The sequence below is a fragment of the Phocoena phocoena genome, chromosome 6, assembly GCF_963924675.1.
Source record: "Phocoena phocoena chromosome 6, mPhoPho1.1, whole genome shotgun sequence".
Taxonomy (NCBI): Eukaryota; Metazoa; Chordata; class Mammalia; order Artiodactyla; family Phocoenidae; genus Phocoena; species Phocoena phocoena.
In genome coordinates, this window is record NC_089224.1 from 31649224 (window position 1) to 31663385 (window position 14162).

Sequence of the window (14162 nt, forward strand, 5' to 3'; positions counted from 1 at the left end):
CTTCCCGCCCCCAAACAACGGCGCGTGCGCCCCGCCCTCCCCCCTGCGCGCGCTCCCTCCTTCTCCACGCGCACTCCCCAGCACCCCCAACCCCGCTCCTGCCCGCGCGCGCGCCCCGCCCTCCCCGCGGCGCGCGCCCCGCCCTCCCGCGGCGCGCGCCCGGCCCGGCCCGCGCGCACGCGTGCCCCGCCCTCCCTCCCGCCCGGCGCGCGCTAGCCTGCTGGCCGAGGAGTGCGGTGGGCGGGGCGCCGCGCTGACGTTGCCCGGGATGCGGGCAGGGTCCGCCGCCGCCTCCTCTTCTGCCACCGGGGTTTGTATGAAAACACCCGGCGGCGGGCGGTGAGGCGTCCGCCGGGCCCCCGGAGAGCATCGGCCCGCGCTGCCGACGCTGAGCCGGGTGCTGCACCTTTACCCAGTCCCTGCCAGCGCCCCATCCTGAGCCGGTGAGCGCCCTGCCGCCGTCAGCGCGACCGGGCCGGCAGCCCCTCGGCTGCGGTTAGCCCGCCCGCCACCCCTCCTATCTTCTCATCCGCGGCGTCCTGGGGGCTGGGGAGGCCGGGGAGGAGCGACCCCGGGCCCGCCCCGGTCTGCGTCCTGCGATCCCTCCGCCCCTTACCTGTCAGGTTGTGTAACCCGCGTCTTTCGGGGGGTGGACCGGGTCTTGAGAGGAACCCCTGATGGGTGGGGCCTTTGACCGGTTTCTGGAAAACGCCCCGCCCCCACCCATGGAGGCTCGGTCGTCCCCGCTCCAGTCCCCGCGGAGGGTGCTTGGCGCGGTCTCCGGGCAGAGACGGCCCCCTGCCCTGCTCTCCCTTTCTCTCGGCGGTGACCGCGCGAGTGGCTGCGGTACAGCGCGGAGCGGAGCCGAGGGGCGGCGGGCAGGGGCCGGGCGCGCACCCCGCCTCCCCAGCCGCCCCAGCTCCCAGCCCTTAGGTGCGCCGGGCTTCAGGGTGGGCTGTGGTGTGACGTCGGCGATGGCTGGGCTTGCTCCCTCTCAGTGGGTAGCTTGGCCTGAAGTGTGTTCTCTGCTTACAACTTGGCGCCCTGTGGGTTTGATTTGAACCTGAATCAGATCGCCCTAGATGACAGTGCAGAGTTTCCCTCCAGCCTTCCTTCCTGAGTTGCGGGTTCTTAATGCAAGTGTTCAGGGACTCCTGCAACCCAACGCAAAGGCTTGCTGGGCTCAATAGTTGTTTCCCTCCTGTGCCTTTAAGCCTCTTAAAGTACTAGTGCAGTTTTGAATTGGTTCGTTTCCTTTCCTGGGCATTTACTCATCACAGAATAGAGTTTTACACATCGTTGTGAATGTTGATAACTTAAAGCCCATTTCTCATTTTAAGATAGCTTCCTCAAGTGCTTGCAGGTCTAGCACTGCCGATGACCTAATATGTTGTAAGACTCAGTCGAAATTTTCTTTGGCAATATTCTGTGTGGTTTTTTTTTTTTCAGGTATTCAAAATTGTAGCAGTGTTTATGATGTACGACAGTTTGTAGGTAGAAGGGACTTTAATAGTCTTCTGGATCACTCATTTTCACTTACCATTTATGTTCTTGTTGGAATCTTTTTTTTTTTTTTGCGGTACGCGGGCCTCTCACTGTTGTGGCCTCTCCTGCTGCGGAGCAAAGGCTCCGGACGCACAGGCTCAGCGGCCATGGCTCACGGGCCCAGCCGCTCCGCGGCATGTGGGATCTTCCCGGACTGGGGCACGAACCCGTGTCCCCTGCATCGGCAGGTGGACTCTCAGCCACTGCGCCACCAGGGAAGCCCCCGTGTTGGAATCTTTATGTAAATCAGGTTATCTCTTTCTTTGTTAACCTCTGAATTCGTCTTATAAATTGTCTTTTTTTTTCTCTGAGAAAACCAGAAAGTGGTTTTTGTAATTGTATTGTGGAATGTTTTCAGTTCAGCAGGCCAAAAAAGTAGTAGTTTATTTAAGGCACTTTATATGGTACATATTTTAAAACGTGTGCCAAATGTTAAAATCAAACAAAACCCTGAAAGATCTGTAAGCATTTTCTTATGTAATTACTGTGAGAGAGTTAGCAGTGCCTTATCCACTCCTTATTTCTCATCCTTAAGGATGAGTTGTAACATGACCTGTTCTGTTTCCCATTCCACTTTGCTTGAATTAATTTCTACAGTGAAGTTATAGGTTCATTTTTTAAAAAATTTATTTATTTTATTTTCGGCTGCATTGGGTCTTTGTTGCTGTGCGAGGGCTTTCTCTAGTTGCGGTGAGCGGGGGCTACTCTTCGTTGCAGTGCGAGGGCTTCTCATTGCGGTGGCTTCTCTTGTTGCAGAGCACGGGCTCTAGGCGCGGGCTTCAGTAGTTGTGGCAGATTCTTAACCACTGTGCCACCAGGGAAGCCCTAGGTTCATTTTTAATGACCTCAAAACTCTGCCTTGAATTGCTTCAACACATACTTAGAACTGCAGTCTCACTCTGAACACTGAAATGAAAAGTATAGACATAGAGCTACCCTTGTAATTAGCCACATTGCAAAACATTTAAATGTATAGTGTAATCTGAACTTTTGTAAATGCAGTTTTTATAAAGCTTTTTTAGTTGACTTGAATTGAGGCATTATTCTCTTTGGAATAGTCTAGCTAGATTCCTATATAATAACGGTTTTATTTTCAATTGTTGAAGAAAAAGAGGTCCAAGATGTGTGAAATCATCTAATTTGTATCATATTCTATATCTTGGACAAAAAAAAATCTCTTCCACAGTTTCACCTTCTAAAATCTACTTTTCTTGCTCGAAGCCCCTTAATACCTGGAAGTTGAACAGTGCATGGGTAGAAATGGATGACCTGTCAGAGGGCTCTCTGCAAATTGGGACCTTCTCTTAGGCAGTAGGTCTCAGTGTAAACAACAGAAATTGTCAACAGTGGACACTGAATTTAAACTTTATATATTATTGTTGGTTACTGTGCCCCTGTGTACTACAGTGTAGTGGCTAAGGGGCTGGCCCTCAGAGCCAGACAGGCTGCATTTGAATCCTGGCTTTGCTTTGAGCAAGTTATTTATCTTCTTTGTGCTTCAATTTTCTCAACTCCAAAAATGGAGATAATTATGGTGTATACTCTTAAGATGATCTTGAATATTAAATGAGTTAACACATCTAAAGTGCTTAGCCCACAATGCCTGGCACATAGTAAATGCTCAGTAAATATTGCTAGTGTTTTTCCTCAGTGCAAGGGATCTAGTAAGCTGAAAAGGGGCTTTGGGCTGATCGAGCACTGTTATTCCAGATTAATTCCACGATGACCCATTTGCTCTGCTGGGGCTAAGTGAGAGCTTAGTGTTACTGTCCTGGCTTGGAAGCATGTAATTTATTTAGTTTAGAACAGCTAGACCCTGAGCTGGGTGCCCTGAGATGCTGCCGGAGAGTGGCTGTAGTATCCCTGTTTGTCCCTTCTGACAGAACCTTGGATTGTCTCCCTCATGGTGGTGGTGGCTGCTATTTTAATCACCTGTTTTTGAGTTTGTGATTGCATGTTTCTTTGGCTGTCATGTGCAGCTATCAAAAATATTATCTATCAAACTATTAATGGATATATTTATGTGTTTATCTAATCAAGATATTGCATGTATCCAGGATATATAAAATCACTTTCATCTAAGCATTCTTTTTTTTAAAAAAATTCTGTATTGATGTTACTTAGAATGAGGTTAATTTTGATTTGCCATTGTGTTCCTTTTCAGTTTTCATGTAATTTTCCTAGGAAAACTAAAAAAAAGTTTAAAATGTACTTCTTGTTCTTTTTGGTTTGCAGGGATCTGATATTAATACTTTGTTCTTTACATCAGGTGCTTTCAAATGTTTGGTCTCAGGACCCTTTTATACTCTTAAAAAATTATTGAGCACCACAAAAAGCTTTTATATATTATAAATTAAAGCAAAGATGCAAAATTTTTATTAATTCACTTAAAATGATCATTATAAACCCATTACGTTAATATAAACATTTTTTTTAGTGAAAGATGACTATTTTTCAAGAATAAATAAAGGAGTGAGAAGACTGGCATTCTAGATTTTGTAAATCTCTAATGTCTGGTTTAATAGAAACAGTGGGATTCTCATATCTGCTTCTGCATTCAGTCTATTGCAATATATTGTTTGGGTTGAAGTATATATACAGAGAGAAATCCAGCCTTACACAGTTAATGGCTGAAAAAGGAAGGGATATTTTGATAGCCTCCAGATAATTATGGATATACTTGTTTGGTACTACATCAAAACTCAGCATATGACAGTTTTTAGTTAGTTATATAAAGGTTTGGAATGAACCTCCCAAAATGTGCCACTTTTGAGTGTGGATTATTTTGAGCTAAAGGCAGTTGAGAAACTGCCTGTTCAAGGGAAACTACTGCCCCTTCCTTAACTACCTAGAAGAATTTAAATTGGGGATTTTTCCCAGAAAAAGAGTTATTACCAGCGATAAATTTTATCCTAGTGGCCCCATCTATATGGCAGACAAACATCGTATTGTCAAACATCTGCTCTTCTTGTCCTGTGAATGACCTTAGTTCTTGGAAGCCCCAGGCCCCTATCCGATTCTGTAGCTCAGGATGACATACACACTTCATTTTACCTTTCTGTCTTTGAAACTCTGATATATGTAGGGTCTGTGACCCCTCATGTGGTTGGGATTCCCATATATATGAATTAAATTTGCTTTTCTCCTGTTAATCTGTCTCATGCCAATTTAATTCTTAGACCAGACAGAATAACCTAGAAGAAGGGTAGAGGAAAGTTTTCTTCCTCCTTGACAGTTGCAGTATGGAATCTGAAATCGTAACATTGGACTTTTTAATAATGTTATGTTAAAATCTGTTGGTCTGAACTTAGAGTGGACCTAATGCCCATGCCTGAATTTATAACATCATGCCCTGGTCATTTGTAAATATTGGTTCAGTGAGTTACTTTTCACTACAAAATATTAAAAAAATCATGTTTGTTAATATCAATATCACCACCTATTCCATCAGAAACAAGTTATTGGGAAGCTGTCCCAGTTGTGACATGATGGTGGTTATGAGTTTTCCAAAAATCTGATTTTTGCTTGAAAGCTCAAATTTTATCATTGGCAACAAATATGATTGTCAGTTGTTTCCTGTAAGTGACAAATAGACTTCATTCATTTCTGAGCAAACCTCTGCCAAAATACCTAAGTCATTCTTTTAAGTAAAGGTGGTGTTTAATGAAAAAGGCTAATTCAAGCTCTCAATTCAGTTACAGAAGCACTTTTCCTTGAGACAGCTGTCAAGCATTATAATTTACTATATAGCAAGAAAGGCTTCATGCATACTTAACCATTTTTTCACATAGAACATTAAAAGAATATGTATGCAAGGGCCAAGATTTAATAAAATTAATATTTTTTTACTATTTCAGGGACATTCTTAAGTGAAACAGACTTTTTTATAATTGCTGGTGCTTGATGGTGAAAATACAATCACCAATAACAGTACAGTTTGGTGCCACCATTATAATTTGTTCCAAGGTGCCAGAAATTTTACACGCCATTGCTTTTGCACTATTAGTGTAAATGCTAATATAGTTAAAAAGGCTAATAATGTTTTAGTATTATTATAAAAATAGCTTTGACCTCGTGGACCCCCTAAAAGGGTGTTGGGACTCCAGGGTTCCACAGACCACACTTTGAGGACTTATAGTATAAATCATAGGGGATTTCTACCAAATTTTGATTAGGAAGGAAAGTGGTAGTAACTATTTCTAGTCTATTTTTCTTCAGACTTTTGGGTCCCTGTAAAGGCCTTCTTTAAAAAAAAACATGTAAGCAGAGGAAAGGTTATTCATAGAAAGTTGAGAGGTTTCTTAGGGTTTTAGTCAAGTGCTGATACGAGGGGGCTATATTATTAGTATTCTGAAATTACACTATCTTAAGAAGATTTGGTAGTACATTTCCACATAAATGTTCAAATCTAATTTTTTTTGGATTTTACATATTAGACAAATATAGTGAAGGCACAGTATGGAAAACTCGCTTGATACCCAGCTCATAAGCTGGAAAAAAAAAAGATAAACTACTTAGCTCCCTTCATTTCTCATTTAATTCATGCTGAGGATGAACCATCCTAAGGAGAGGTGACCAGTACTTGCTGTCTTTGTGTCACATCTTTTCCCTATGGGGAAAATGATTTACGATTATGATTATAAGGGTATAGGTTACATTGGGAATAATAATAATAATAATGTCAATGAAGGATTTATGGTAGAATAATAGTAATAAAAATGTTAACACTGTCCACATATAATAGAGTTTAATGAATTGAAAAGAATGCTATTTTTTTTGTGTGTGATACGCGGGCCTCTCACTGTTGCAGCCTCTCCCGTTGGACGCGCAGGCTCAGCGGCCATGGCTCACGGGCCTAACCGGTTCGCGGCATGTGGGATCTTCCCGGACCGGGACACGAACCCGTGTCCCCTGCATCGGCAGGCAGACTCTCAACCACTGCGCCACCAGGGAAGCCCCAAAAGAATGCTATTTTTGACAAAAACTCCAGATTTGTTAATTTGTGGTAGGCACAGCTTCTTGTTGAATGTAGCAGAACTGACTGATGATAGTTGAAGCGAGACAGCTAACTTCCCTGAGGAGCTTCTCTCCTAATTTACAGAGTGAAAGAATTTGACTTCCACAAGATCTTTGAAGCCTGCTACAATTCTGGGGTTCTGGGATTTTTTCTTTGCCTTGAAAATGTCTCTTTCATCTGTTAATTTTATCTCATCAGTTTTAATTTTTTTTTAATTAAATTAAATTAAAAATTTTTTCCTCTTTAACAGATTTTTTTTTGGTCCAGATTTTCTTTTATTTCTTTATACAGCAGGTTCTTATTAGTCTTACTTTTTTTTTTTTTTTTTTTTTTTGCCTTACGCGGGCCTCTCGCTGTTGTGTCCTCTCCCGTTGCGGAGCACAGGCTCTGGACACACAGGCTCAGCGGCCATGGCTCATGGGCCCAGCCGCTCTGCGGCATGTGGGATCTTCCCGGTCCCGGGCACGAACCCGTGTCCCCTGCATCGGCAGGCGGACTCTCAACCACTGCGCCACCAGGGAAGCCCTAGTCTTCCATTTTATACACATCAATGTATAAATGTCAATCCCAATCGCCCAATTCATCACACTACCACCCCCACCCCCTGCCGCTTTCCCCTCTTGGTGTCCATACGTTTGTTCTCTACATCTGTGTCTCCACTTCTGTCCTGCAAATCGGTTCATCTGTACAGTTTTTCTAGGTTCCACATATATGCATTAATATACGATATTTGTTTTTCTCCTTCTGACTTACTTCACTCTGTGACAGCCTCTAGATCCATCCATATTCTCTACAAATCACCCAATTTCGTTCCTTTTTATGGCTGAGTAATACTCCATTGTATATATGTACCACATCTTCTTTATCCATTCGTCTGTTGATGGGCATTTAGGTTGCTTCCATGACCTGGCTATTGTAAATAGTGCTGCAGTGAACATTGGGGTGCATGTGTCTTTGAATTATGGTTTTCTCTGGGTATATGCCCAGTAGTGGGATTGCTGGATCGTATGGTAATTCTATTTTTAGTTTCTTAAGGAAGCTCCATACTGTTCTCCATAGTGGCTGTATCAATTTATATTCCCACCAAGAGTGCAAGAGGGTTCCCTTTTCTCCACACCCTCTCCAGCATTTGTTGTTTGTAGATTTTCTGATGATGCCCATTCTAACTGGTGTGAGGTGATACCTCATTGTGGTTTTGATTTGCATTTCTCTAATAATTACTGATGTTGAGCAGGTTTTCATGTGCTTCTTGGCCATCTGTATGTCTTCTTTGGAGAAATGTCTATTTAGGTCTTCTGCCCATTTCTGGATTGGGTTGTTTGTTTTTTTAATATTGAGCTGCATGAGCTGTTTATATATTTGGGAGATTAATCCTTTGTCCGTTGACTCATTTGGAAATACTTTCTTCCATTCTGAGGGTTGTCTTTTCGTCTTTTTTATGGTTTCCTTTGCTGTGCAAAAGCTTTTAAGTTTCATTAGGTCCCATTTGCTTATTTTTGTTTTTCTTTCCATTACTCTAGGAGGTGGATCAAAAAAGATCTTGCTTTGCTTTATGTCAAAGAGTGTTCTTCCTATGTTTTCCTCTAAGAGTTTTATAGTGTCTGGTCTATAATCCATTTTGAGTTTATTTTTGTGTATGGTGTTATGGAGTGTTCTAATTTCATTCTTTTACATGTAGCTGTCCAGTTTTCCCAGCACCACTTATTGAAGAGACTGTCTTTTCTCCATTGTATATCCTTGCCTCCTTTGTCAGAGATTAGTTGACCATAGGTGCATGGGTTTATCTCTGGGCTTTCTATCTTTTTCCATTGATCTATATTTCTGTTTTTGTGCCAGTACCATATTATCTTGATTACTGTAGCTCTGTAGTATAGTCTGAAGTCAGGGAGTCTGATTCCTCCAGCTTCATTTTTTTCCTTCAAGACTTCTTTGTCTATTCGGGGTCTTTTTTGTCTCTATACAAATTTTAAGATTTTTTGTTCTAGTTCTGTAAAAATGCCATTGGTAATTCGATAGGGATTGCATTGAATCTGTAGATTGCTTTGGGTAGTATAGTCATTTTCACAATATTGATTCTTCCAATCCAAGAACATGGTATATGTCTCCATCTGTTGGTATTGTCTTTAATTTGTTTCATCAGTGTCTTATAGTTTTCTGCATGCAGGTCTTTTGTCTCCCTAGGTAGGTTTATTCCTAGGTATTTGCAATGGTAAATGGGAGTGTTTCCTTAATTTCTCTTTCAGATTTTTCATCATTAGTGTATAGGAATGCAAGAGATTTCTGTCCATTAATTTTGTATCCTGCTACATTACCAAATTCGTTGATTAGGTCTAGTAGTTTTCTGGTGGCATCTTTAGGATTCTCTATGCATAGTATCATGTCATCTGCAAACAGTGACAGTTTTACTTCTTTTCCAATTTGTATTCCTTTTATTTCTTTTACTTCTCTGATTGCCCTGGCTAGGACTTCTAAAATAATGTTGAATGATAGTGGTGACAGTGGACATCCTTGTCTTGTTCCTGATCTTAGAGGAAATGCTTTTAGTTTTTCACCATTGAGAATGATGTTTGCTGTGGGTTTGTCATATATGGCCTTTGTTATGTTGAGGTAGGTTTCCTCTCTGCCCATTTTCTGGAGAGTTTTTATCATAAATGGGTGTTGAATTTTGTCAAAAGCTTTTTCTGCATCTATTGAGATGATCATACGGTTTTTATTCAATTTGTTAGTATGGTGTATCACATTGATTGATTTGCATATATTGAAGAATCCTTGCATCTCTGGGATAAATCCCACTTGATCGTGGTGTATGATCATTTTAATGTGTTGTTGGATTCTGTTTGCTTGTATTTTGTTGAGGGTTTTTGCATCTATATTCATCAGTGATATTGGTCTTTAATTTTCTTTTCTTGTAGTTTCTTTGTCTGGTTTTGGTATCAGGGTGCTGGTGGTCTCATAGAATGTGTTTGGGAGTGTTCCTTCCTCTGTAATGTTTTGGAAGCGTTTGAGAAAGATGGGTGTTAGCTCTTCTTTAAATGTTTGATAGAATTCACCTGTGGAGCCATCTGGTACTGGACTTTTATTTGTTGGAAGATTTTTAGTCACAGTTTAAATTTCATTACTTGTGATTGGTCTGTTCATATTTTCTATTTCTTCCTGGTTCAGTCTTGGAAGGTTATACCTTTCTAAGAATTTGTCCATTTCTTCCAGGTTGTCCATTTTATTGGCATAGATTTGCTTGTAGTAGTCTCTTAGGATGCTTTGTATTTTTGAGGTTTCTGTTGGAACTTCTCCTTTTTCATTTCTAATTTTATTGATTTGAGTCCTCTCCCTGTTTTTCTTGATGAGTCTGGCTAATGGTTTATCAATTTTATTTATCTTCTCGAAGAACCAGCTTTTAGTTTTATTGATCTTTGCTATTGTTTCCTTTGTTTCTATTTCATTTATTTCTGCTCTGATCTTTATGATTTCTTTCCTTCTGCTACCTTTGGGTTTTGTTTGTTCTTCTTTCTCTAGTTCCTTTAGGTGTAAGGTTAGATTGTTTATTTGAGATAGGCTTGTACTGCTATAAACTTCCCTCTTAGAACTGCTTTTGCTGCATCCCATAGGTTTTGGATTGTCATGTTTTCATTGTCATTTGTCTCTTGGTACTTTTTAAAATTTCCTCGTTGATTTCTTCAGTGATCTCTTGGTTATTTAGTAATGTATTGTTTAGCCTCCATGTGTTTGTGTTTTTTACATTTTTTTCCCTGTAATTCACTTCTAATCTCATAGCACTGTGGTCAAAAAAGATGCTTGATGTGATTTCAGTTTTCTTAAATTTACTGAGGCTTGATTTGTGGCCCAAGATGTGATCTATCCTGGAGAATGTTCCATGTGAACTTGAGAAGAAAGTGTAATCTGCTGTTTTTGGATGGAATGTCCTATAAATATCAATTAAATCTACCTGGTCTGTTGTGTCATTTAAAGCTTGTGTTTCCTTATTAATTTTCTGTTTGGATGATCTGTCCATTGGTGTAAGTGAGGTGTTAAAGTCCCCCAGTATTATTGTGTTACTGTCAATTTCCTCTTTTATAGCTGTTAGCAGTTGCCTTATGTATTGAGGTGCTCCTATGTTGGGTGCGTATATATTTATAATTGTTATATCTTCTTTTGGGATTGATCTGTTGATCATTATGTAGTGTCCTTCCTAGTCTCTTGTAACATTCTTTATTTTAAAGTCTATTTTATCTGATATGAGTATTGGTACTCTAGCTTTCTTTGTGTGTGTGTGTGTGTGTGTGTGTGGGGTACGCGAGCCTCTCACTGTTGTGGCCTCTCCCGTTGTGGAGCACAGGCTCCGGACGCGCAGGCTCAGTGGCCATGGCTCACGGGGCCAGCCGCTCCGCGGCACTCGGGATCTTCCCGGACCAGGGCACGAACCCATGTCCCCTTCCATCGGCAGGCAGACTCTCAACCACTGCGCGACCAGGGAAGCCCTCTAGCTTTCTTTTGATTTCCACTTGCATGGAATATCTTTTTCCATCCCCTCATTTTCAGTCTGTATGTGTCCCTAGGTCTGAAGTGGGTCTCTTGTAGACAGCATGTATATGGGTCTTGTTTTTGTATCCATTCAGCCAGTCTATGTTTTTTGGTTGGAGCATTTAATCCATTCACGTTTAAGGTAGTTATCAATATATATGTTCCTATTACCATTTTCTTAGTTGTTATGGGTTTGTTTTTGTAGGTCCTTTTCTTCTCTTGTGTTTCCTAATTAGAGAAGTTCCTTTAGCATTTGTTGTAGAGCTGGTTTGGTGGTGCTGAATTCTCTTAGCTTTTGCTTGTCTGTAAAGCTTTTGATTTCTCCATCAAATCTGAATGAGATCTTTGCCAGGTAGAGTAATCTTGGTTGTGGTTTATTCCCTTTCATCACTTTAAATATGTCCTGCCACTCCCTTCTGGTTTGTAGAGTTTCTGCTGAGAAATCAGCTGTTAACCTTATGGGAGTTCCCTTGTACGTTATTTGTCATTTTTCCCTTGCTGCTTTCAGTAATTTTTCTTTGTCTTTAATTTTTGCCAATTTGATTTTTACGTGTCTCGGCATGTTTCTCCTTGCATTTACCCTGTATGGGACTCTCTGCACTTCTTGGACTTGGGTGGCTATTTCCTTTCCCACGTTAGGGAAGTTTTTGACTGTAATCTCTCAAATATTTTCTGGGGTCCTTTCTCTCTTGTCTCCTTCTGGGACCACTCTAATGTGAATGTTGTTGCGTTTAATGTTGTCTCAGAGGTCTCTTAGGCTGTCTTCATTTCTTTTCACTCTTTTTTCTTTATTCTGTTCTGCAGCAGTGAATTCCACCAGTCTGTCTTCCAGGTCACTTATTCGTTCTTCTGCCTCAGTTATTCTGCTATTGATCCCTTCTAGTGTAGTTTTCATTTCAGTTATTGTATTGTTATCTCTGTTTGTTCTTTAATTCTTCTAGATCTTTGTTAAACATTTCTTGCATTTTCTCGATCTTTGCCTCCATTCTTTTTCTGAGGTCCTGGATCATCTTCCCTATCATTTTTCTGAATTCTTTTTCTGGAAGGTTGCCTATCTCCACTTCATTTAGTTGTTTTTCTGGGGTTTTATCTTGTCCCTTCATCTGGTACAAAGCCCTCTGCCTTTTCATCTCCTTTATCTTTTTGTGAATGTGGTTTTTGTTCCATAGCCTGCAGGATTGTAGTTTTTCTTGCTTCTGCTGTCTGCCCTCTGATGGATGAGCCTATCTAAGAGGCTTGTACAAGTTTCCTGATGGGAGGGACTGGTGGTGGGTAGAGCTGGATGTTGCTCTGGTGGGCAGAGCTGAGTAAAACTTTAATCCGCTTGTCTGCTGATGGGTGGCGCTGGGTTCCCTCTTTGTTAGTTGTTTGGCCTGGGGCGACCCAACATTGGAGCTTACCCGTGCTCTTTGGTGGTGCTAATGTCAGACTCTGGGAAGGCTCTCGCCCAGGAGTACTTCCCAGAACTTCTGCTGCCTGTGTCCTTGTCCTCACGGTGAGCCACAGCCACCCCCCACCTCTGCAGAAGACCCTCCAACACTAGCAGGTAAGTCTGGTTCAATCTCCTATGGGGTCACTGCTCCTTCCCCTGTGTCCCAGTGCACACACTACTTTGTGTGTGCCCTCCAAGAGTGGAGTCTCTGTTTCCCCCAGTGCTGTCGAAGTCCTGCAGTCAAATCCCGCTAGCCTTCAAAGTTTGATTCTCTAGAAATTCATCCTCCCCTTGCCGGACCCCCAGGTTGGGAAGCCTGACCTGGGGCTCAGAACCTTCACTCCAGTGGGTGGACTTCTGTGGTATTAGTGTTCTAATACCAGTTTGTGAGTCACCCACTGAGCAGTTGTGGGATTTGATTTTATTGTGATTGTGCCCCTCTTACCATCTCGTCGTGGCTTCTCCTTTGTGTTTGGATGTGGGGTATCTCTTTTGGTGAGTTCCAGTGTCTTCCTGTCGATGATTGTTCAGCAGTTAGTTGTGATTCTGGTGTTCTCAGAAGAGGGAGTGAGAGCACGTCCTTCTACTCCACCATCTAACCAGTCCCCCCCAGTTTTAATTTTGTGTTTACATTTGAAACTTATTTTTTCCAATTTTTAACATATTGACTCATTCATATTTTTGGTCCATATTTTGATTTAAAAATTCATTTTTAGAAATTATGGTAAAATATATATAACATAAAATTTAGCATTTTAATCTCTTTTTAAAATAAATGATTTTATTATTTTTTGGCTGCGTTGGGCCTTTGTTGCTGCATGTGGGCTTTCCTCTGGTTGTGGTGAGAGGGGTCTATTCTTCATTGTGGTGCACAGGCTTATTATTGTGGTGGCTTTTCTTGTTTGGAACATGGGCTCTAGATGTGCGGGCTTCAGTAGTTGTGGCATGCAGGCTCAGTAGTTGTGACTTGTGGGCTCTAGAGCACAGGCTCAGTAGTTGTGGTGCCCGGGCTTAGTTGCTCCGCGGCATGTGGGATCTTCCCGGACCAGGGCTCGAACCCATGTCCCCTGAATTGGCAGGTGGATTCTTAACCACTGCACCATCAGGGAAGCCCTTAACCATATACAGTTCAGTGGCATTAAGTAATTCACATTGTTGTGCATCCATTATTACCATCCATCTCTAGAACTTTTCATCTTGCAAAACTAAAACTCTTGATCCATTAAACAATAGCTGCCCATTTCTTCCGCTTCCACCTGCCCCTGGCAGCTACCATTTTGTTTTTTCTCTCTCTGAATTAGACTACTTTATCTACATTATATGAATGGAATCATACAGTATTTGTTCTTTTGTGATTGGCTTATTTCTTTTAGTATGGTATCTTCAAGTTTCATCTACACTGTAGCGTGTGTCAGAATTTCCTTCCTTTTTAAGGCTAACATTCCATTGTATGTATATACCATATTTGTTCTTTTTTTTTTTTTTTTTTATCCATTGATGGTTACTTAGGTTGCTTCTACCTTTTGGCTGTTGTGAATAATGCTGCTGCTGCGTACATGGGTGTGCACATATTTCTTTGAGACCCTGCTTTTAGTTCTTTTGGGTACATACTCAGAAGTGGAATTGCTGGGTCATATGGTAATTCTATTT

General features: G+C 41.6%; 1 protein-coding gene across 1 annotated transcript in view; it reads left to right on the forward strand.

The window, feature by feature from the left end:
* Positions 1–280: 280 nt before the first annotated feature.
* The window catches only part of AGTPBP1 (ATP/GTP binding carboxypeptidase 1), a 175169-nt gene continuing 161287 nt past the window's right edge, over positions 281–14162 (forward strand). Inside the window, exon 1 of the mRNA XM_065879503.1 lies at positions 281–443. The gene's annotated coding sequence lies outside the window, so the exon portion shown is untranslated. The remainder of the gene's footprint in view (positions 444–14162) is intronic.